Source organism: Taudactylus pleione, unplaced genomic scaffold (genome assembly GCF_031769625.1).
Source record: "Taudactylus pleione unplaced genomic scaffold, aTauple2 ptg000533l, whole genome shotgun sequence".
Lineage (NCBI taxonomy): Eukaryota > Metazoa > Chordata > Amphibia > Anura > Myobatrachidae > Taudactylus > Taudactylus pleione.
In genome coordinates this window covers 5,385,098-5,408,261 of record NW_028284935.1, presented here as the reverse complement: position 1 = coordinate 5,408,261, position 23,164 = coordinate 5,385,098, and positions in this window count along the sequence as shown.

Below are 23,164 nucleotides of genomic sequence, written 5' to 3'. Positions count from 1 at the left end.
ACACAGAGCCAAGATAGCGGTGGGTCGGCAAGAACTTGCGGTGCACCATTTAGCAATGACACGGGGTAAGTACAGGCCAGTGCCCCGTGTCATCTTAATCCACCATAAAATACCAGTTTAATAACCATCAATCTCTCACTACGTCAGGCCTAGCTGCAGTGCACCCAGGGGCAGATGTATGAGGCTCTGGAAAGTGATAAATTAGAGAGTGATAAACTACCAGCCATTCAGCTCCTAACTGTCAGGTTACAGGCTGTGTTTGCAAATTGACAGTGAAGGGCTGATTGGCTGGCGATTTATCACTCTCCACTTTAACACTTTCCAAAACTTAATACATCTGCCCCAGTGTCCTCTATAGTGACTGACTCATGTCCAGCTGGGCTCATATTAATGGGCAGGTGCTGTGATCGCTCTACAAATCTCATTGTTACAGAAACCGCTTGATACGAGAACTACTTACTTTGACACTAAATGAAATGGCTGATTAAATACGAAAAGAGAGGTCATCGCTTATGTTTCCAGGGGCAAATGGTCACGGATGTACAGTACTCACACAGTTGTATTGAAGCTAAAGGCAGGGGAGATACTGTGCTACAAGGGACACGCTCCCTGTCCTTCGTACACAGCAGGGAAGCACATCTTGACATAAAAAGTGTTCTGCACAGCTTGGTCCCCTCTGAATTTATACCTTTTTCGAAGACGGTGTTCTTGTGTTGCCATGGAAACGCTGACCATGTCCAGCTCTTCACCGTCCAGCTCTACACTATGTGCATCTCTCCTGCTAATCATCCATTTGCATCGATATATATATATATATACATATATATATATAGATTGAGAAAAGAGGGGGGTGAATTGACAATTGGGCAACTAGTTTGCTACAATACCATGTGTATATTTACAAATCTATAACATTCTGCAAATTATTTCAATAATGCATAAATATAATGAATACGGTGAGACAAAGTGCCAGTGCAAAATAAATATATATAAAAAAATTAACAATTTATCTAGAAATAAAGATAAAAAAAGACTTCATCAAGAAGTCTTAGGATGAAACGCGTTGGAAGCGGTTGCTCTATGCATCCTGAACTGTGGAAAAACTACATTTCTTATACACTCAGATAAGCTGCCATATTTATTAATTTGCTCTTTTTTTACTTTCATCTAATCTCATTATTGTATGAATTGCCTCTTAATTTTATCTGTTTTTTTTTTTAAGTGTTGCCTATATTGTATTGTCTAGGAAAAGCCTGGAATTTATTAAGGCTTTTTTTTATCTTTGTTTCTAAATAAATTGTAAATTTTTTTATATATATTTATTTTGCACTGGCACTTTGTCTCACCGTATTCATTACATTTATGCATTATTGAAATAATTTGCGGAATGTTAGAGATTTGTAAATATAGACATGGTAGTGTAGCAAACTAGTCGCCCAATTGTCAATTCACCCCCCTCTTTTGTCACTGTTTCTAAATACTTACATTAGTATTACATTGTTGACTTGGAGCTTATGCCTTAATACTCTAGGCCTAGTTGCTATACCTGAATAATATACACATTACACTTTTTCACTCCATTGTTAAAGAGCATTGGCGCCATACCCACCTATTTCTTTATATATATATATATATATAATATATATTGTGATAGGAGAAGTTACAGATGGCGTGTATTTGTTTCCCAGATTCCTGTAATATGTATTCTAACCCCCAGAAAAAAATCTGTTTTACAAACAGATCTGAGTGTCGGCTTTTGGTAAAAGCCGGAGAATGGGTCCTGGGGCTGTGGATGTAAGAGAGAAGGGAGGGCTCCATCCACAGGGCCGTTTCAGGTGTTAGGCCTTTCAGCCTGAGAGCAGGCTAATTAGGGATTACACCTGGAAGTGGCTCAATATAGCTTTGTAAGAGTTTTGTTGCAGTGTCTCACACACCCTGGGGAGAATAGACACTGAGGTTTGTTCAGAGACACTGGGACCTGTTGAAAGTGCTGTGTTTGTGGTGAAGCAGTAGGCCTTGCCACTTGTAGAGAGGAAATTACCTGTCTAGTCAGTGCCCAGCCGGGCTAGGATTTATTCTGTGTTTGGTTTATTTGACTATTGGTGCTGCACAATAAAAACTGGTGCCGACCAGCTTGCACGAAGATCCACGACTGGAGTGTTGTTTCCTGGCTGCTGTGTGTAAAGAGGTGTCCATCTACCCCATGAGAAGGACCCCTACCCCGATCATATCACAATATATATATAGCAGTAGTCCAGGGCAGACGATTAGCAGCACACCAGTGTATGTGCCAAAAAAATGTCCTGGTCACACTTTCGGCCAGGAGCCGGCCAGGCTGAGCAAGCTTATGCAGCCTGGCCAACGGAGCAACCAATGCGTCCAGTGCCGCTCTTGGATCGCTGATGCGTGCAGCAGGTGTCTTTCCTACAGACACCTCCTGTTGTATTAGCATATTGTTTGGACGGTATTAACCACTTAACTGACGATTTTTTTTTTCTTTTCTAAAAACCCCTCCGAAATTGTCGTTTTTCTTTATGAGTGAATTAGGTGAGGAACATCTACAGTACTTGTCAAAAGTCTGAGCACACCCCCGGAAATGGAAAAGAAGCTTATCATACATTCTGCTACTTGTGTATGAATGGAGTATGATAAAAAAAAATAACAAAATATATTATTTCCGTACCGATGCAACCCTGAAAATCAATAGAAATGTGGCAAAAAATTAGTAAACTATAGTAGCCGTGTTGCTTATACTCATAATAAATGCCCACGGCGGCAGTGCCACTTATACACATAATAATGCTACACACGTGCAGTACACACACCACATGTACACATACACACTACACACACAGTCCAAAAACAACAACTGTTCGTGAGGACAACTCCATTGTGACTACTAGCAAGCGTAGCAGATGTTTGACCGCTCCAGAAATAGGAAGGGAGTTGCAGAAAAGTCGTTCCCAGCCTTAGTGTTCACTCTAGGTCCGGCAGCAGGCAGGGCGCCAGACCTAGAGATAGGGCCAGAAAGGGGGCGTGGCCAAATGGGGCGTGCCTTTATGGCGCGTCCCCTTTTCGTCACTCCTGGGGGCGTGCCTGCCACTTACGGACATGCCGGGCAGCCCCCAAACGCTGCAGTCACTGTGAATGGATGCTGGGCGCATGCACCCGGCATCCATTCACCAGCGGTTACCGCTACGCCACTGTTGGAGACAGAACCCGCAGGCTGTCTCAGCAGGGCGCCGTGCTGGAGGGCAGGGTGCTTTCTGCCCTTCAGAAATAGGTCAGGGTGAGGCACCCCGCTGAAACAGCCTAGCGGGAACGCTACAGCCGGTGTCTGATAGGACGGTGGCCAGGCGCTTGCAGGAATATGGCCTTAGTGGTAGGGTTGCAGTAAGAAAACCACTTCTACGTGCTACAAACGTAGCAAAAAGGTACATTTGGGCTAAGACGCATAAGGGTTGGACTGAGGAACAGTGGAAGAGGGGGCTTTGGACCGACGAATCGAAATTTGTACTTTTTGGCTCGCATCGCCGGGCTTTTGTGCGTCATCCTCCAGGTGAGCGCTTTCTCCCAGACTGTGTAGCGCCAACAGTTGAGCATGGAGGAGGCAATGTGGTGGTTTGGGGATGTTTTGCGGGCAACCAAGTTGGTGACTTAGTCAGAATTGACAGAATAATGGATCAAAAGATGTAACATAACATATTAGTGCGTCATGCGATTCCCTTCGGATGGCGACTTGTGGATCCAAAACATCTGTCCGAGTAAATAACTATCTAAATAAACTTGCCCAAAAGTCAAAACAAGTATTTTTATTTTGTTTCCTTTAGGTGCCCACAGACATAGCGATCAGCACACGATCAGCCGATGTGTACGATTTCCCTTGAAACTCTCCCCGGCAGCTCAGCACACGATCTCCACACGATTTGGGGTCCAATCTTCATACGATCTCTCCTGCATCCAGACTTTTTACAGTGCATCGTGTCCTAGATTGTCAGATCTGCCCTACTGCACGGCAGATCTGACGATGCGATGTGCGACCAGCGGGGACGCGCGTCGCATCGTGATCGTGAGTGGGGACTCACGATTTACTCACGATTTGGCCATAGTTTATGCGATCTGTCGTTCCAATGTGTCGGAATCGGCCAGATCGGGTAAAATATCGTTATGTGTGTGGCCAGCTTAATTGTTCAAACAGTTGTTTATTTTGTAAACAAAGCCAATTAAACATGTTTTATTTCGTTACTGTGCAGTTAAATTGAAAATTCCTTAAAATATACTGGTGTGCTCAGACTTTTGCCAAGTACTGTATTTCAAGTTTTCAACTTATCCAAAAATGAATTCATTTAAAAGAAAAAAAAAAAAAAAAAGTTCCTTTTCAAAGATTTGTAAAAAAAATAAATAAATCGGATTTTCAAACATCGGAACCACCATCGTAACATCGGAAACATCACAACTTTCAATTTGACACCAGTTTCAGGCACCAGGGATCTGATTCAGACCCGCTTGCCAGGATGTGTTCGCTCATAGCTTGGCGATTTTCACATTCTGCGAGAGATCGGGAAGCATTCGCTCGCTGCACATAGACTGCCCAGCAGAGGAGTGACAGGAGTAGCTGTTTGTGGGTGGTGACAGGGGGCTGGCCATTAAAAACGGGGAAGTGGAGATGCGAACTCAGGCGTGCCTGAGCGTCTTAACTCCGTTTCAGAGGCGTGCATAATTATAGGCAGCGTCATAGTACACGTCACCTGGCTGTTGTTTTTTACACTGAAGTGCTCGCAGTGCTTGCGGTAGGGTATGGTCAGTCTCAAGAGCTGCGATTGCATCCGATGTACCGATGTTTGCATACACTTCCTGGAGATGACGTGCGCAAGTGGGCGTCTTAAGACAGGCTGGTGGACGTCTGCATACACTGAGCGATCGCATGCCAAGACATAGTGGGCATGCTAATGCTTTGCCATGCGATCTCCTGCCTTCCCAAATTTGCATACGCTGGGTGCGGGCATACACATCTAGCGAGCGGGTCTGAATCGAGCCCCTGGTTCTTTAAGGGGGTGAGGGAGGAAGTTAATTTCGTTTTTTCCAAGCGGCTGCTAATCTTTGCAGCTGCTGGGTTGGGGGATCCTGCTTTGCTGACCAATCGGCAGTGATAGGCAGTACAGCAAACACACTGGGAGAAGGCGCTGGCAAGCATAGGGACCAGAAGATTCCCTTCCTGCAGCTGCCCTCATCTTTATCTGAGTGGTTGAAATTTTGTCACCAGAGCAGATAAAGAACTGCCTGGTGTGGTCAGAAAATTGCAATGGGGCTGATTTAGTTGCGTGCAATGCTGAACACAGATTCCCAATTACCAGGAATCTGCGCGTGCGCAGGACCTATTCAGCGATTGTGCAGAAGGAGTCCTGCTGTGCTGAATCACCCCCAATGGTTGTAATCAAGGCAATCCCAGCCTTGAATGGATAAAGTATCTCCATCGGTTCCAACATAGGTTCTGATGGCCATCCCTAACCTATAGAGGTCACTGCATGGGGCCATTTGGAGACAATTGCAGAAAAATGATCGTAGTGCAGTGTAATTAATGAATTTGACAGTGACAGGCTGTGGGCATCGTATTTGTGGAAAAATGTTACATGTTTGCAGCGTTAATTCAGTGCATATTATATTATAAATGAAAATAAGCAAATTTAGCTAAGGTGTAATCTGTAGGTAAAACTTTTGTGCTGGATCTTTCTGTATCCTCTACAAAAACATTTCAGCCTCCTACACCTTCAGCTGGCAGAGCTTAGGGGAAGTGGTTACAGAATACAACAAAGAAATGTCGTAACCGTTTCGATGATTGCGCAATGCGGCTGCGAGATACTTGCAGTATTGAACGTGCAAGGAAAATAGCATTACTCCCAGTCACGCTGAGCCAAAGGGCTATCACATCTGAAAGGCACTTTGCCTTAGTTAGAAGAGCTGATGGCACCAGAGCTACACAGAACATCCAGTCACATAGGAATTGGGCAGCTACAAGTGCACAGATTTTTTTTGATTGTTTCCTAAAAAACCCCCCACACAATTGAGTTTTCCAAATAACACAGTATTGATTACACGGGTCCAGGGGGGCCCACACCGCACACCCTGCACCCATATAGTCTTATACTTACCTGTCCGTAGTCTCAGCACCTCGTCCCATGGCAGACGCATCTCAGGCGACTATGAATGAATACGTGGGACTCGATTAGTGAGTTATCTGGCTACGTGCCCACGACAAGCCCTGAAACGCGTCCGCCAAACACAACCACAAAATGGTTATGTTGTGTGTGTTGGCATTGTTGCTGTTAGTTACTACCCAGAAGCAGTGGCGTCACAAGGAGGGTGCGGGGGGGGGGTGCAGTCTGCACCCAGGGTTCACCCGCCGAAGGGTGACACTGAGGTGCAGACTCCCCCTCACTGACAGGAGCCGGGTGCTGCACCATAGCACTGATGGAGGCGGCCAGCACTCCACACACGGACCTCCTGCACCCCACTTCCCCAAGTAATAGGCACGAGGGTTCAGGCTGTGTGACCACGCCCCCTTCCCACATGGTCATGCCCTGCTCAAGTGGCTACGCCCCCTTTTTGGTAGCGCACATCGTCCCTCCCCGCACTGGGTGAGACCGTGGGGAGGGTTGCCACTGCCCAAAAATGCCCCTTTAGCAGAGAAATGACTGGGATGGGTTACAGCTCTGAATCATGCAGCCTGTGTCAGATACGCTGTATGCGAAAATTTGATAATTGCGTTCAACTCAGAATTATGCCCGTGATCTCATACCCATATTTGTGTGTTGTACAGTACTGTAAGCTCCACTCGAGCATTGGACGAATGTGAATAACTAAATATTATCTGTACAGCGCTGCGATATATGGTGGCGATATTTAAATAAAGGTCAATATGTGTGATGCTGTAGTTAGGGTGACGTAATACAAACAGTGGTGATCCTTAATGAATTAGGCCCTGAGTTGCTAATGAAGTCACATGTGCCCAAGCATGGTTATCCTTAAAACCTGGACCGTTGGGGGTGCCTTGAGGACTGAGGTTTGGAACCTCTGCCCTAGACAATAGCGCCGCAGCTTGTATCCCACTCAGTACAAGTGCTGCTGACTGTGCTCACTAACACTATGAAAACAGGAAGGCAGTGGGCAGATGTTATCTGTGGGGATGGGAGGGACCTGACTTCTGTGCACAGTGTCTATAGTTCATTGGTCTCAGGCACTAAAAGCATCAGCACTTATGCGACCTCCAGCTGAGTCTTAGCGACAAAGCAGCGCTGTTCCGTTTTTGTGCAGCTGGTAGAGCCGCAATGTGACATTAACCTGTAGCGATTAGATCATTACCGGCCGTCTCTAAATTCCCGCAAAAGTCCTAGAATTGGATGTGACAGTGTCCTTATTCTCCTTACTCACCAAATGCCCAATAATACAAGAAAACAGCCCTTCTTCTGTCTGTCAGATGCGAGTCATACCATTTATTTTTATTTTCAGGGGTTAGAAGTTAATACTGATCTAAAGCTTTATTTAAATGGGGAGACAAATATGCAAAAATGAGACCATTTCGGGTGAGACCTGCGCACCTACATATAGAGCCTCATTCAGAGGCGGTCGGAGGATGCAAGCGGTCATTCAGAAACTGGGTGGCCACTTGCATCCTGACCGGCCGCCTCTGTTGCGGTCATTAGGCTGTGGGTTAACACCCACAGCTCTAACGACCGCTCCGGTGATTAATGCTCAGGGCTTACGACGAGACCCTAGAGTAGGGTCTCCCTTGTTGTAAGCCCTGGAGAGCTTCTGGCTCTGTCTGAGCCGGAAGCTCTCCACTGACATCACTAGTGATGTCAGTGGGGCCGCCCCCAAACGGTAGGCGTTCCCATGGGAACGCCTCCGTTTGGGCTGCCACCCCCCCGGCCCGCCTTCCAAACGGGGCGAGCTGTCAATCAACATCGACAGCTCGCCCCCTTTGGATCGAGACCCGCTACGACCGGCGCTGTCGGTCGTAGCGGGTCTCACGCATGCGCACGACGGCGCCGTCGTGCGCATGCTCTGTGGGGGGCCATCGACCCTGTCTGAGCGCATCGGTGCTAACGACCGGGTCTGAATGACCCCCATAGAGTATATGAATATATATATATGAAAATGTTGGGTGCAGCTACTGTGCAATAATATGCTAGCGCGGCAGGAGGCGTCTTGTGTAAATAGACGCCTCTTGGCGGCTTCTGTGTTTGTGCAGTGAAGGATGAGACGCCGGGGTCCAGGTAAGAAAGATCGCATCGTGATTTTAGGAGTGATACATCAAGTCTCCAGGATCTATCCTAATATTGTGATATATTTTTAAGTAAAAGATTCAGGGGTCTCCAATGATAAGTATTGTTCTCACTGTGCGGGACACTTAAGTATCTAATTCGCAGCGGGGGATAGTTTACACCGCAGCAATTCATCATTGCTCCGGTTCGGGGACAGCTTCTCTGAAAAGCAGCTGTCCCCTCTGTTAGTATCGCAGTTACAGATGTAGCTACGTTACTTACCTCCTCCTCACCATCCCAGTTACGCATGTGTGACCCGAGGTCAGGCATGTGCACAGCTGCCGGGGAGTCCGTGAGCAGGCGGCGGAGATCCGTCTTCGCATCCCCGGAACTCCTCCCATAGGAAGGAGCTGGGCTACAAGAGCAAGCGCCATATCGGACCCCTGATGTTGAATGTCTCGGTAATTAAGATATGCGGAAACCAGTTTCCGCATGGTTACCGGGCCATTTATCGATGATGAATAGGCCCCTCAGTATAAAATGACCATCCTTACTCCCATGTTAGGAGAGAGGTAGGGATGGCCATTATCCATCTTTCCTTATCAACCCTCTATGATGAACCACCGATAGTCTATTATTTTGCCATCGATGTTGGAGATCCTATGTTTCTCCACCAACAATGGCACAGAGCTCTGCAATTGTTTTTTTTTTTTTCCAGCCTGGCGCTAGCCAAACTCAGCCCCTGACGTGACCAGCAAATTCCTGCCTCACCCCTGATTGGCAAGTTGTCTAATGACTAATAGAACAGGAATGACCATGGGTGGGAGAAAGCCATTGATGGTTCCCCATCGATGGTTTCATGCCATCAAGGTTAACCACCATTGATGCTAAACCCACCGATGGCCATCCCTAGAGGGAGGTGCTCTTCTCTAAAACAGTTTTAAAGACTTGCTGTCGAGTAATTCACTGTGTTCATTTGGAGTAATTTACTGTGTGCATTTGATGGATTCATACTCAGGGGCAGGGCTGGTGATGTCACAGTAAATTAAATATCTATGATATGATAGTATAAGTACCAAACATTAATGAAATTAAATTATATCTTGCCCCCCCCAACCTAAAAACGTTGTGGCACCCCTGTAGAGCAGATAACCGGCAGTGGTAGTTCAACTGAAGCTAGCAGCAGCAAACAGAGGTGAGTCAATTCAGTACTCAGTGGTCTTGTACCTAAAGTACGGGCAAGCAGGCAGTCAGGGCCGCTGAAGGAGAGATGGTGACACGGAGCGGAGGACTGGTGAGGTGACATAGAGTGTGCTGGGGGGAGCAGAGGGTGGAGGGCCCTGCCCTTAATAGCTTACATACTGTACTAAGGCGAACAGTTGGCGCGGGAACTGTGAAGGACACATGGTGCAGGAGTGGAGGAGAGTAGCCATGAGTTATCAGGAGGCTGGTATACTTTAAGAAAATGGTAAGTTTTAGGGCATGTTTAAATAAAGCTGAAGAGACTGGCAGAGAGCCTGCAAATTATTAGTAAAAAATAAAGCTAAACATGGCACTGACTAAGGGTTTGTCCGCACATCCCAAATCCAGAACTACATGGGCAAACTACTTGCAAAGCATTCCAGGCTTGTGATCAGCTGATTGTGTGCATTGATGGAGTGCGCTAGCCAGGCAGACAATAATGGAATATGCTGTATGGATGAGAAAGCGAATAAATCACACATAAATCAGTGACTCTCTAGCTGGCTCTATTCCACGGCTACAGAAACTGCTGATCTGGATAAGCCGCAGAAGCTAAACTGCGAGGAAATATTAAACAATTTCTTTTTTTTTTCTGCGTTTTATTCATAAAGTTTCAAAACCAATTTCCACTTTCCATTCTTTGTGCTGTTTGCTGCAACTAAAACTACCGACCTCACATTGACTATTTTACAATGTGAATTCTTTTCTGTGTACGCAGTGAACAAATTAAACTCTTCAGGGGTCTTTTCAAGTCCCCAGCGGTATAAAGCCAGTTTTCCATGGCATAAACCAACAGAAGAATACATTTGTCAAATAAAAAGTAAATTTTCACACACAAAAAAAAAAAATATTTTTGGCCAAACCGTAAAAACATCTTTTGGTTACATATCAAAATCCCCCCCCCAGAACACTTAAATAACAACAAAAAGCTAAGGCGAAACAACAATGTCCCTCCACGGGGGTGTAATTAGGTATTTGAAGGCCCCATAGAAAAAGTTTGTAAGGGGCACTATGGCCCTGATTCAGAGGCGCTCGCTATATGCGAGCTCTCGCTATATACGCGAGCTCTCGCTCTGAATCAGGGCGGGCTGGTTTTTGCTTTACCCCGGTCTCCAGGCCGCTCGCTAAGCTGTAGGTGACCACCCACAGCTTTAGCGGGCAGCCTGGCGATAGTCGTGATTATCGCGACCATCGGGCTTGCGACGAGACCGTTGTGGTAGGGTCTCGTCCACCGCAAGCCCCAGTGAACTTCCTCTAATAGAGCCAGAGGTCCACTACTGACATCACGTGTGATGTCAGTAGGGCCGCACACAAATGGCAGGCATTCCTTCGGGAACGCCTCCGTTTGTGCAGCCATCCCCCTGACCCGCCTACAAAACGGGGCGAGCTGTCGATCAACACAGACAGCCGCCCTGCCTTGTAGCAAGCCCCGGAGCGAGTGATTTCTCACTCACTCTGGGGCTGGTGCATGCGCACTGCCCGGCCATTGATCCGCTTGTGAGCGCTATGCGCTCGCGAGCGGGTCTGAATCAGGCCCTATGTACCACCCAATGGTGAAAAATGTATATAACACAGGTAACTTTGACAAAGAAGATGGGCCCCCCCTAAGCTCTGGGCCCCATAGCAGAACCTATGGTAGTTACGTCCTCGTCCCTCCAAACACAGAGTGTTTTACACTCTAATTCATACTTGCTGCCCAGGTCAGCACCGAGGGGGCATGGCAGCTGGAAAGGAGGGCTGTGCAGGAGGCGATCGTATCATTGGTCCCCACCCTCCGCTATACAGTGCTGAGAAAACAGGCATTGTATAGAGGGGGCGGGGCTAAGGTATGTCACATCTTAATCCCCCCCGGACCACGCACTTAAGCTGGCGTCCGCGGGGGTGAGGTGTGTGAGAAGGTGTAAGAAGATGAGGGAGGCTTGCACAGTTTTCCTGGTGGCCTGGAGCCTCCCTGGCCATTCCGGGAGAGCAGGCAAATATGCTCTAATTGAAAAAATTGTTTAATGACACAGTTTTCCCAGGAATTTGATAAACAGCGATGAACCTTGTCAAAGTCATTTACCAAATACTCGCCCTGCTTTTTTATTAGAGATGAGCGGTTTTGTTTTGTTTTGGATCCTCCCGCCAAGGCCCGTATTCAATTTGAAGCGAAAAGCCGTTTTCGCGTGTTTTTGGTGAAAAATTTTCGCCAATGACGTAATTTTCGCCTGTTTTGATTTTACTCCGTATTCAATTTGGAAGACTTTCCGCCTAGGCGGAATGTCAATGCAATGTAATAGGCAGAAAAGTTTCACCTATGAATGGGAGGCGGAAAAAACTGCAGAATTGGGGTTTTGGGGAGCAACGTTACGGGAACCCCCATGCAGCCTTCAGACAGTCCCCCAAAGGTAAACTGTGTCAAAGATTAAAAAAAAAACGCTTAAGAACACCCCAAAAAGTGACTTTGAATTTGGGGGCGTAAAAAAAAAAATGTTGGGGGACAAAGTTAAAAACTAGCGAACTTGACTCTGGGGGGGTCCCCAAGTATGCCCCAGGTGTTTTTTTGATTGCAGGTGATTGTGACAGGTGGATTTTGCACGATTTTTTTCAACTTAAATTTAGTAACTTTTAAATATGCTGACCCCCATTTACAAGTACCCCAAATTTGCTGGGATAAGTTATTTTCTGCAAAAAATACTCCTGAATACTATTCTGCACCACATACAGAAAACGCTATTTAGCAGCTACTGAGCCCGTTTAAAAACACCAAATACCTTCAGCAAGCCAAATCGGGGGGTACCATAGCTAACCCCCATGTCAGAGCATCTTTTGGGGGGTCCCAGGCTGATTTCCCCAAATCTGGCAGTACTTTCTGCCTGTTCAAGTTTTGCCAGGTCCCGTTTTCGCGTACTTCCATAGTGAATACGGAGTAAAGCGGGCACAGCCGCGATACTTTTCCGCCTACAAAAGACGCGATGTAGGCGAAAAGTCTGGGAGGCGAAAAAGTATTACGGATCCGCTCTAATTGAATATGGCTCCAACTTGGGATCTCAGAACGAGGCGAAACGTCATCTTTACAGACATCTGTGCCGAGGAGTCCGAGAAAGATGACGTTTTGCCTCATTCTGATTCCTGAACTTGACAGAAATATCGAAAACGCTCATCTCTACTTTTTCTGCCTGTCGCTGTGCAAATGTCCTCAGTTTTATGCAGCGTACATACATTTTACATTTACCTGTACTCTCATACTTAGGGGTATATTTACTAAAGTACAGGTGTTTATTTAGTACTGGTATTGTTGCCCATAGCAACTAATCAGATTCTACTTATCATTTATCTAGAACCTTCTAGAAGATAATAGCTAGAATCAGATTGGTTGCGATGGGCAACATCTCCACTTCTAAAAACCCGCACTTTCATATATATACTAGGGGTGTGCATCGGCCACTTTTCGTGTTTTGTGTTTTGGTTTTGGATCTGGATCTTTCTTCGTGTTTTGGATCTGGATTGGTTTTGCCAAAACCACCCTTCCGTGTTTTGGGTTCTGGGTTTTGTGTTTTGGATCTGTATTTTTTTGAAAAAAAGCATAAAAACAGCTAAAATCACAGAATTTGTAGGTTTTTCTGCTCCTATGCTATTATTAACCTCAATAACCTTAATTTCCACTCATTTCCAGTCTATTCTGAACACCTCACACCTCACAATAGTGTTTTTATGTCCAAAAGGTTGCACCGAGGTAGCTGGATGACTATGCTAAGCGACACGAGTGGGCGGCACAAACACGTGACCCATCTAGGAGTGACACTGCAGTGGCAGGCAGGATGGCAGTTAGAAAAACTAGGCCCCAAACTGTACATAATGCAAAGAAAAAAAGAGGTGCAAGATGGAATTGTCCTTGGGCCCTCCCACCCTTATGTTGTATAAACAGGACATGCACACTTTAACAAATCAATCATTTCAGCGCCAGGGTCTGCCACACAACTGTGGCTGAAATGATTGGTTCGTTTGGGCCCCCACAAAACAAGCTGGCAATTAATGTGTCCCTGCACAAACTGGCTCTACGGAGGCAAGATGTCATCCTCATCCTCCTCATCCACCGATTCCTCACCCTCTTCAGTGTGTACATCCTCATCCTCACAAAGTATTAACTCGTCCCCACTTGAATCCACCACCACAGGTCCCTCTGTACCTTCTGGAGGCTGGTCTCCCTGGAAGAGCTGATAATTCATTTTGATGAACATCATCTTCTCCACATTCTGTGGAAGCAACCTCCTACGCCTTTTGCTGACAAGGTTCCCGGCTGCACTAAACACTCTTTCGGAGTACACACTGGAGGGGGGGCAACTCAGGTAAAATAGAGCCAGTTTGTACAGGGGCCTCCAAATTGCCTCTTTTTCCTGCCAGTACAGGTATGGACTGTCTGACATGCCTACTTGGATGCTGTCACTGATGTAATCCTCCACCATTCTGTCAATGGTGACAGTATCATATGCAGTGACAGTAGACATGTCAGAAATTGTTGCCAGGTCCTTCAGTCCGGACCAGATGTCCAAACTTGGTCCTGCCTGCCCTGCATCACCGCCAGCGGGTTGCTTAGGATACCTAAGTTTTTTCCTGGCAGCCCCAGTTGCGGGAGAAAATGAAGAAGGAGCCGTTGACGTGTCACGTTCCGCTTCAGCTGACAGTGTGTTCACCAGCAGGTCTTTGCACCTCTGCAGGCTTGTGTCGGCCGGAAAGAGAGACACCACATAGGCTTTAAACCTAGGATCGAGCACGGTGGCCAAAATGTAGTGGTCTGATTTCAACAGATTGACCACCCTGGAATCCTGGCAAAGCGAATGAAGGGCTTCATCCACAAGTCCCACATGCCGAGCGGAATCGCTCCGTCTTAGCTCCTCCTTCACTTTCTCCAGCTGCTTCTGCAAAAGCCTGATGAGGGGAATGACCTGACTCAAGCTGGCAGTGTCTGAACTGACTTCACGTGTGGCAAGTTCGAAGGGCTGAAGAACCTTGCACAACACGGAAATCATTCTCCACTGCGCTTGAGTCAGGTGCATACCCCCTCCTTTGCCTATGTCATAGGTGGATGTATAGGCTTGTATGGCCTTTTGCTGCTCCTCCATCCTCTGAAGCATATAGAGGGTTGAGTTCCACCGCGTCACAACCTCTTGCTTCAGGTGATGGCGGGGCAGGTTCAAGAGTGTTTGCTGGCGCTCCAGTCTTCGGGACGCAGTCGCTGAATGGCGAAAGTGGCCAGAAATTTTTCGGGCCACCCAAAGCGTCTCCTGCACGCCCCTGTCGCTTTTCAGAAAATTCTGCACCACCAAGTTTATTGTGTGAGCAAAACATGGGACGTGCTGGAATTTGCCCAGATGTAATGCCCGCACAATATTGGTGGCGTTGTCAGATATCACAAATCCCCAGGAGAGTCTAAGTGGGGTAAGCCACTGGGCGATGATTTCCCTCAGTTTCTCTAAGAGGTTGTCGGCGGTGTGCCTCTTACTGAAACCGGTGATACACAGCGTAGCCTGCCTTGTAACGAGCTGGCGTTTCTGAGATGCTGCTACTGGTGACGCTGCTGCTGTTGCTGCGTAAGGTGATACATCTACCCAGTGGGCTGTCACAGTCATATAGTCCTTAGTCTGCCCTGTTCCACTTGTCCACATGTCCGTGGTTAAGTGGACATTGTGTACAACGGCATTTTTCAGGACACTGAGGACACTTTTTCTGACGTTTCTGTACAGTCTCGGTATCGCCTGCCTAGTGAAGTGGAATTTAGACGGGATTTGGAACCGGGGACACACTACCTCCATCAATTGTCTAAATCCCACTGCACTAATGGCGGATACCGGACGCACGTCTAACACCAACATAGCAGTCAAGGCCTCAGTTATACGTTTTGCTTCAGGATGACTGCTGTCGTACTTCATCCTCCTCGCTAAGGACTGTTGGAGGGTCAATTGTTTAGTAAAAGTAGTGGTGTTCCTACTTCCTCTCTGGGATGATGAACGACTCCCAGCAGCAGCAGCAACAGCAGCAGCGGCAGCAGTAGGCGTAGCAATGCAGGATCCTCCGGAGGAATCCCGGATAGGAGAGTCAGTCATGCCAGTGATATGGCCTGCAGGACTACTTCCGATCCTGACTAAGGAGGAAATTGACGAGGAGGGAGTTGACGGTGTGGTTTGCAGGCGCTTGGATACAACAGGACAACGGGATTTAGGTGTCCCTGGACTGCTTACGGTCTGAGCCAAAGTTTCTGAACTTGACAGTAACTTTTTATGAACGCGCTGCAGGTGCCGTATAAGGGAGGATGTTCCTAGGTGGTTGACGTCCCTACCCCTACTTATTTCACCTTTACATATGGTACATATGGCAAGACAGTTGTTGTCCGGATTTGGATAGAAATATTGCCAGACCAAAGAGGTGGAATGTTTGGTCTTCTGCCCAGGCATGACCGTGATGGGCTTTTTCATCCCACGGACAACAACTGTCTCCCCCGGAGCCTGATTTAAACAAACCACATCACCATCAGAATCCTCCTCGCCAACTTCCTCCTCAGCGCCAGCTACACCAGTATCCTCATCCTGTTGTACTTCAACAGTGACATCTTCAATTTGCATATCAGCAAGTGGACTGTGGGTGCTCCTTTCAGCACTTGCAGGGGGCGTGCAAATGGTGGAAAGAGCCACCTCTTCCCGTCCAGTGCTGGGAAGGTCAGGCATCGCAACCACCACCACACTTGGACTCTCTTTGGGGATTTGTGATATCTTCTTAGAAAGCACAGTTCTTCGCTGTGCTTTTGCCAGCTTAACTCTTTTGATTTTTTTAGTGGGAGGAGTGCTTCCATCGTCATGTGAAGCTGAACCACTAGTCATGAACATACTAGGGATCGACCTTAGCCGTTCCTTGCCACTCCGTGTCGTAAATGGCATATTGGCAAGTTTACGTTTCTCTTCAGCTGATTTAAATGTCTTTTTCAAGGTCATTTTCCTGAACTTTGCCATTTGGGATTGTATGTGCCCTCTACTATGACATTGGGCATCGGCCTTGGCAGACGACGTTGATGGCATGTTATCGTCTATGTCATGACTAGTGGCAGCAGCTTCAGCACTAGGAGGAAGTGGTTCTTGATCTTTCTCTATTTTATTTTTATCGGAGAAAGTTTGGTCCTCCATTTATGTTATATCGATTTGATATATACGTGCGGCTAAACACAGAAAATAAATTTTTTTTTGGTTCGGACTGGAGTGTACTTTGTGGGTTACAGCACCCTTTAACGGTCAAGCCAGCCGGCCCTTTACTTATGACACAGGCGCACTCTTGGCACTACTTTGTTGATGCACGTGCGGCTACTGCGCACACAATTCACAAACACAGAAAATAATTTTTTTTTGGTTTGGACTGGAGTGTACTTTGGGGGTTACAGCACCCTTTAACGGTCAAGCCAGCCGGCCCTTTACTTATGACACAGGCGCACGCTTGGCACTACTTTGTTGATGCACGTGCGGCTACTGCGCACACAATTCACAAACACAGAAAATAATTTTTTTTTGGTTTGGACTGGAGTGTACTTTCGGGGGTTACAGCACCCTTTAACGGTCAAGCCAGCCGGCCCTTTACTTATGACACAGGCGCACGCTTGGCACTACTTTGTTGATGCACGTGCGGCTACTGCGCACACAATTCACAAACACAGAAAATAATTTTTTTTTGGTTTGGACTGGAGTGTACTTTGGGGGTTACAGCACCCTTTAACGGTCAAGCCAGCCGGCCCTTTACTTATGACACAGGCGCACGCTTGGCACTACTTTGTTGATGCACGTGCGGCTACTGCGCACACAATTCACAAACACAGAAAATAATTTTTTTTTGGTTTGGACTGGAGTGTACTTTCGGGGGTTACAGCACCCTTTAACGGTCAAGCCAGCCGGCCCTTTACTTATGACACAGGCGCACGCTTGGCACTACTTTGTTGATGCACGTGCGGCTACTGCGCACACAATTCACAAACACAGAAAATAATTTTTTTTTTGGTTTGGACTGGAGTGTACTTTCGGGAGTTACAGCACCCTTAACGGTCAAGCCAGCCGGCCCTTTACTTATGACACAGGCGCACGCTTGGCACTACTTTGTTGATGCACGTGCGGCTACTGCGCACACAATTCACAAACACAGAAAATAATTTTTTTTTGGTTTGGACTGGAGTGTACTTTCAGGGGTTACAGCACCCTTTAACGGTCAAGCCAGCCGGCCCTTTACTTATGACACAGGCGCACGCTTGGCACTACTTTGTTGATGCACGTGCGGCTACTGCGCACACAATTCACAAACACAGAAAATAATTTTTTTTTGGTTTGGACTGGAGTGTACTTTCGGGGGTTACAGCACCCTTTAACGGTCAAGCCAGCCGGCCCTTTACTTATGACACAGGGGCACTCTTGGCACTACTTTGTTGATGCACGTGCGGCTACTGCGCACACAATTCACAAACACAGAAAATAATTTTTTTTTAGGTTTGGACTGGAGTGTACTTTCGGGGGTTACAGCACCCTTAACGGTCAAGCCAGCCGGCCCTTTACTTATGACACAGGCGCACGCTTGGCACTACTTTGTTGATGCACGTGCGGCTACTGCGCACACAATTCACAAACACAGAAAATAATTTTTTTTTGGTTTGGACTGGAGTGTACTTTCGGGGGTTACAGCACCCTTTAACGGTCAAGCCAGCCGGCCCTTTACTTATGACACAGGCGCACGCTTGGCACTACTTTGTTGATGCACGTGCGGCTACTGCGCACACAATTCACAAACACAGAAAATAATTTTTTTTTAGGTTTGGACTGGAGTGTACTTTCGGGGGTTACAGCACCCTTAACGGTCAAGCCAGCCGGCCCTTTACTTATGACACAGGCGCACGCTTGGCACTACTTTGTTGATGCACGTGCGGCTACTGCGCACACAATTCACAAACACAGAAAATAATTTTTTTTTTGGTTTGGACTGGAGTGTACTTTCGGGGGTTACAGCACCCTTAACGGTCAAGCCAGCCGGCCCTTTACTTATGACACAGGCGCACGCTTGGCACTACTTTGTTGATGCACGTGCGGCTACTGCGCACACAATTCACAAACACAGAAAATATATTATTTTTTTAGCACTTGGGGGGAGCACCCCTGATGGACAGAGCACCCCCTGGACAACACTACAGCACCCCTTTAGGACTGGGACACTGCACAGGACTTTGGAACTGACTGCACAACACAGTCCAGCCAGCCCCTATGGACTTTGAAGTAGTGGACACAGCCCCTATTAACAACAGCAGCACAGCACAACACAGCCAGCCCCTATGGACTTTGAAGTAGTGGACAACAGCAGCACTACACTACACTACACTACACAGCACTAACTCCCACCCTCCCTCTTCACTGTCCACAGCCGAGTGAGAAAATGGCGCCGACGCGGGTACCTTATATAGGATCCAAAACCCGCGAGACTCGGAAGGCGGGATGATGACGTTTTGCCTCGATGTCAGATCCGAGTCAGGCGGGAAAAGTCGAGCCTGACTCGGATCGGACTCGGATCGGGGGGGCTCGGGGGGGTTCGGATTTCAGAAATCCGAACCCGCTCACCCCTAATATATACACCGACCAGTTTAAACTTACCAGGCTAAAACAGAGCAGTGTGTTAGGAGAAAACCTGTAAAAAGTTGAGATAAATGAAGGTGTGGCCCTACAGTGAAGTGTGTAGTTCCTCTCTGCGCGTTTCCAGCTGAATCCACAATCCAGCACGGGGGGGAATTCCGGGGCGCTGTTCCAAATATCAGAATGCGGGTGTGCACTTACAGTATGTCTGCGTGAGATGGACAAATGGATATAGAAATGTTTTGTGTTCCACATTGTTTACACTTTTGTAAATTACATTTAATGTATGCAAATTATACTACAATATTCTCTTATTAATAGGAAATATGCTACATCATGGCTGAAACCAGGCAGGAACCAGTGTTTCCAGATTTCCTGGGCTCTACCTGATTTCCCTGGGCAAAATTCCTTGTAAATTCCCTGTCGAAATGTGTCCTTAAGATGGCATGGTACTGTACCTACGTAACATGAAAGCTAACAAAACCAAGCCAAAAAAAGGGTAAATTTACCCGATTTCGTGGGAAATATTGTCCCGGTCAGAATCACATTTCCCTGAAATCAAGAAAAAATACAATAAATGGAACCACTGCTGCCGATCATGGTCATATTTCCCTGTAAACTAGAAAATGCCTCTGGCGCGTGGCCGAAAAAAGGGGCGTGGCTTACTCAAAAGGAGCGGAGCCTATGGAAAATGGGGCGGGGCCTCGCAGGTTCCCCCGTTTTCGTCACTTTGGGGGCGTGCCCAGCACTCTCCAATATGCTGGGCAGCCCCCAGGCAGTCCGTACACATGAGAACAGATGCGCACGGCATCTCTTCTCCTCCTGCACACCCGCTGCTCTGCTATGCACAGCGGCGGTTTGTGCTCTCCCCAACTCCCCCCCCCCACCGCGGGATACTGCGGCCCGCGGGTGGGACAGCGGGACAGTCCCGGAAAAACGGGACTGTCCCGCTGGATGCCGGACAGCTGGGAGGTATGTTGTAGTGTGCCTCGAGTTGAAAAGGTTGAAAATCACTGACCTACAGCAACCAATCATTTCTCATCTCTTAGCAGCCAAGTGTAGTCCCAACAAATAAAAGCTGATATGTGATTGGTTGCTATAGGTTACAGCACACTGTCGCTCTTTGCACCACATTATTAAACAATGAAGCTGATTTAAGGGTGAAGTGATGTTTTTCTATGTTACTCAAGACAAAGACTTTGGGGCATTGGAGTAATAGGGGTCTGTGGGTCTGATTCACTACAGATCGCAGCTGCGATTACGCACGCAGCCTGATTGCAATGATATGCTAATCGATTGCGATCGCTATGCCGTTGCAGCACTACATAAGGACGCCCACTGTACCTCACACACATCCATAATACTTAGCAAGACTGTGAAACCATCGGTAACATGGAGTACCATCGCAGCCTCACGCACACTGGCACAAGCCCTGACCTTACTCAGGAATTTGCAACCTTCCGGTACGCAGGGAGTACTCAAGCTACGTATGACATCGCAGTGGCTAATTTATACAACGCCATTCAAACGCCCTGGCACGCCTGCGTTTCGCCGACCACTTCCCCCCCTTCACCTCCCACAAACGGCACTTCCTGTCAGTCACTCTGCGATGGGTCTGCATAGTCCGAACGCAGTGGCCGGTTTGCGCACGTGCACTGCGATGCATACGCATGCGCAGAACGCAACAATCGGCCGATTGCGTGTGTAATTGCAGTTGTGATCCTTGCTGAATCAGGCCCTATGCACTAAGCCTTGGAGAGAGATAAAGTGGAAGGAGATAAAGTACCAACCAATCAGCTCCTAACCGTCACGTTACAGGCTGCGTTTGAAAAATGACAGTTAGGGGCTGATTGGTTGATAATTAATCTCCGTCCCTTTTATCTCTCTCCGAGCCTTAGTACATAGACCCCATGTAGGAGATAAAGTGAAAAGTGATAAGGTGCCAGCCAATCAGCTCCTAACTGTCATTTTTAAAACACAGCCTGTGACATGGCAGTTAGGAGCTGATTGGCTGGTACCTTATCACCGTTCACTTTACCTCCTAAAACAGCTTAGTAAATAGACCCCTTAGTCTTGAACAATCCAAGTTTCTTTTGAGCCTGACCAGTAGTTTTCCCATAGTGCATCGCCGGATAGATGCGCCGTCATCGTAACACAACAAACGGAGCCTGCGTACAGATCTAATACCAGTACACACAGTTCCTAACATGGGAAATCAGATAATGTGCTAACATCTACCCAGGGAGGACGGGCCCCCGAGCGCCCAGACACAGGAGATACCAGACTCTCAGGGTGACCTTGTAGAACATGTTCTGAGACAGCCTTGGCAGGAAAGAATGAAAATTAATTATTGATAGACCCATCATACAAAGATAGTAAGTTGGAAAAATATAAAAAACAAGCTTAAAAATAAAGTTGTGGCTGGAAATGACTGTGGTGACCAGACCCAGGGGGAGGGGGTAAGGGGGTGAGTGTATGCCAGAACGAAAAACTGACAATTCCTGCTGAATTCAACTTTCAACAATTTTCTCCTAATGCTCAGAATTCTCATAGTGACCAACATTCTTATAGGTAATCAATAATTATTATCCTGCAGAACTATGTGTCACCATCATAACAGATCCTGCTCCGTCTCTATTTCAACTTTTATCCGAGAGCGGCCGGTGACAGCGGATGTATGACCTTCACCCTGATTGACAACCATGAAGCAACTTTTACCAATGCAATTTTCCCTCAGAATTGCCCCTCTGCGGTGTCCGTGTGAGCCACCTGCTGTGTGATCCGCTGGCTCCGCAAGAGATCTGAAGGGTCCTACATGTCATACGTGTGATCCGGCAGTGCGGAGTACCAAATAAATGCTGCCCTGAGTCCAGGGAGGGCCAACATCACACTATGCACCAATACTTTTTAATACTTACCTCTCCGAAGTCCCACGTTGGGTGGAGAGGCACTACAGAAAACGCCTCAAAAATGTCCGCCGCGGCCATTTTCCTGGCGTTCTGCACATTGCGCAGTAGGGAAATCGCAAACTAGTGCCCGGAGTCTGCTGAGGCTGTCAGTGCGCAGCGGCCCCTGGAGAGAGAGGAGGGGGCCCCGGACGGGGAGTTGACACAGGCCCCCTCCTCTCTTAATACGCCCCTGCATTCACTAAACGGGTTATGTCATCCTTTATTAACCTGTATAATTATGTATCACATTCATAATAGACTCTGCTCCCAATTTTGGGCTCTACTGGATCGCTCTTGCCACATTTAGGTGCCTTTAGCGAAGCCTTCCAGGCACTGCGGGGTCCACAGCATAGTTGCCGACTTTCTGGCTGCTCCTTCCGGGAGGGAGCAGCCAGATCGGCAGGGCAGCGGGGGGGCGTGACCTAAAAAGGGGGCGTGTCCGGACGGGTGCCTGACGCTTGTAAGCGTCACGGGGGCGGGGTCACGCGATCATTTTGGCCCAGCCCCCGCTACACAATGCCGATAATACAGGCATTGTGAGGCAGGGGCGGTACCAAAATGACGCGAATCGCGTCACTGGCTGCCCTCGCAGCGGGGGCTAGGACTAAATTGCGGTGGATGTTGGGGGGATCGGCGGCCGCCGGGAGGCTTGCCTGCCTTTCCGGGGGGGCGGGAGCCGCACCCAATTATCGGGAGGCTCCCGCCCAAATCGGGAGGGTAGGCAACCCTGGTCCACAGTCACGTACATGCGTGGGCATGACATGGAAGCCTGTCGCTGCCAGTGAGAGGCTGCCAGCAGCTGAGTGGAGGACGCCGAACACGAGGGGGACATCGCTGGACCTGGATGGAGAGGTAAGTAATGATGAATACCAGTGGTATATTTGTTAGAATCACTGCAATGCTAAACTAAATATGCCGCTGATATTAATGTTCATTAATAAATGGGGCCCTTAGTTTGAAATGTATTTAATGCGGGATGCAGTTAGACCGGCGCCCGGCATCCCAATCGAAGGGAGCGGACAGCCGCTGGGGGGGAGGGGAAGGTTTAGGGCTCCCCGGGGGGACTTAGGGCTAGGCACCCCCCCGGGAGGTT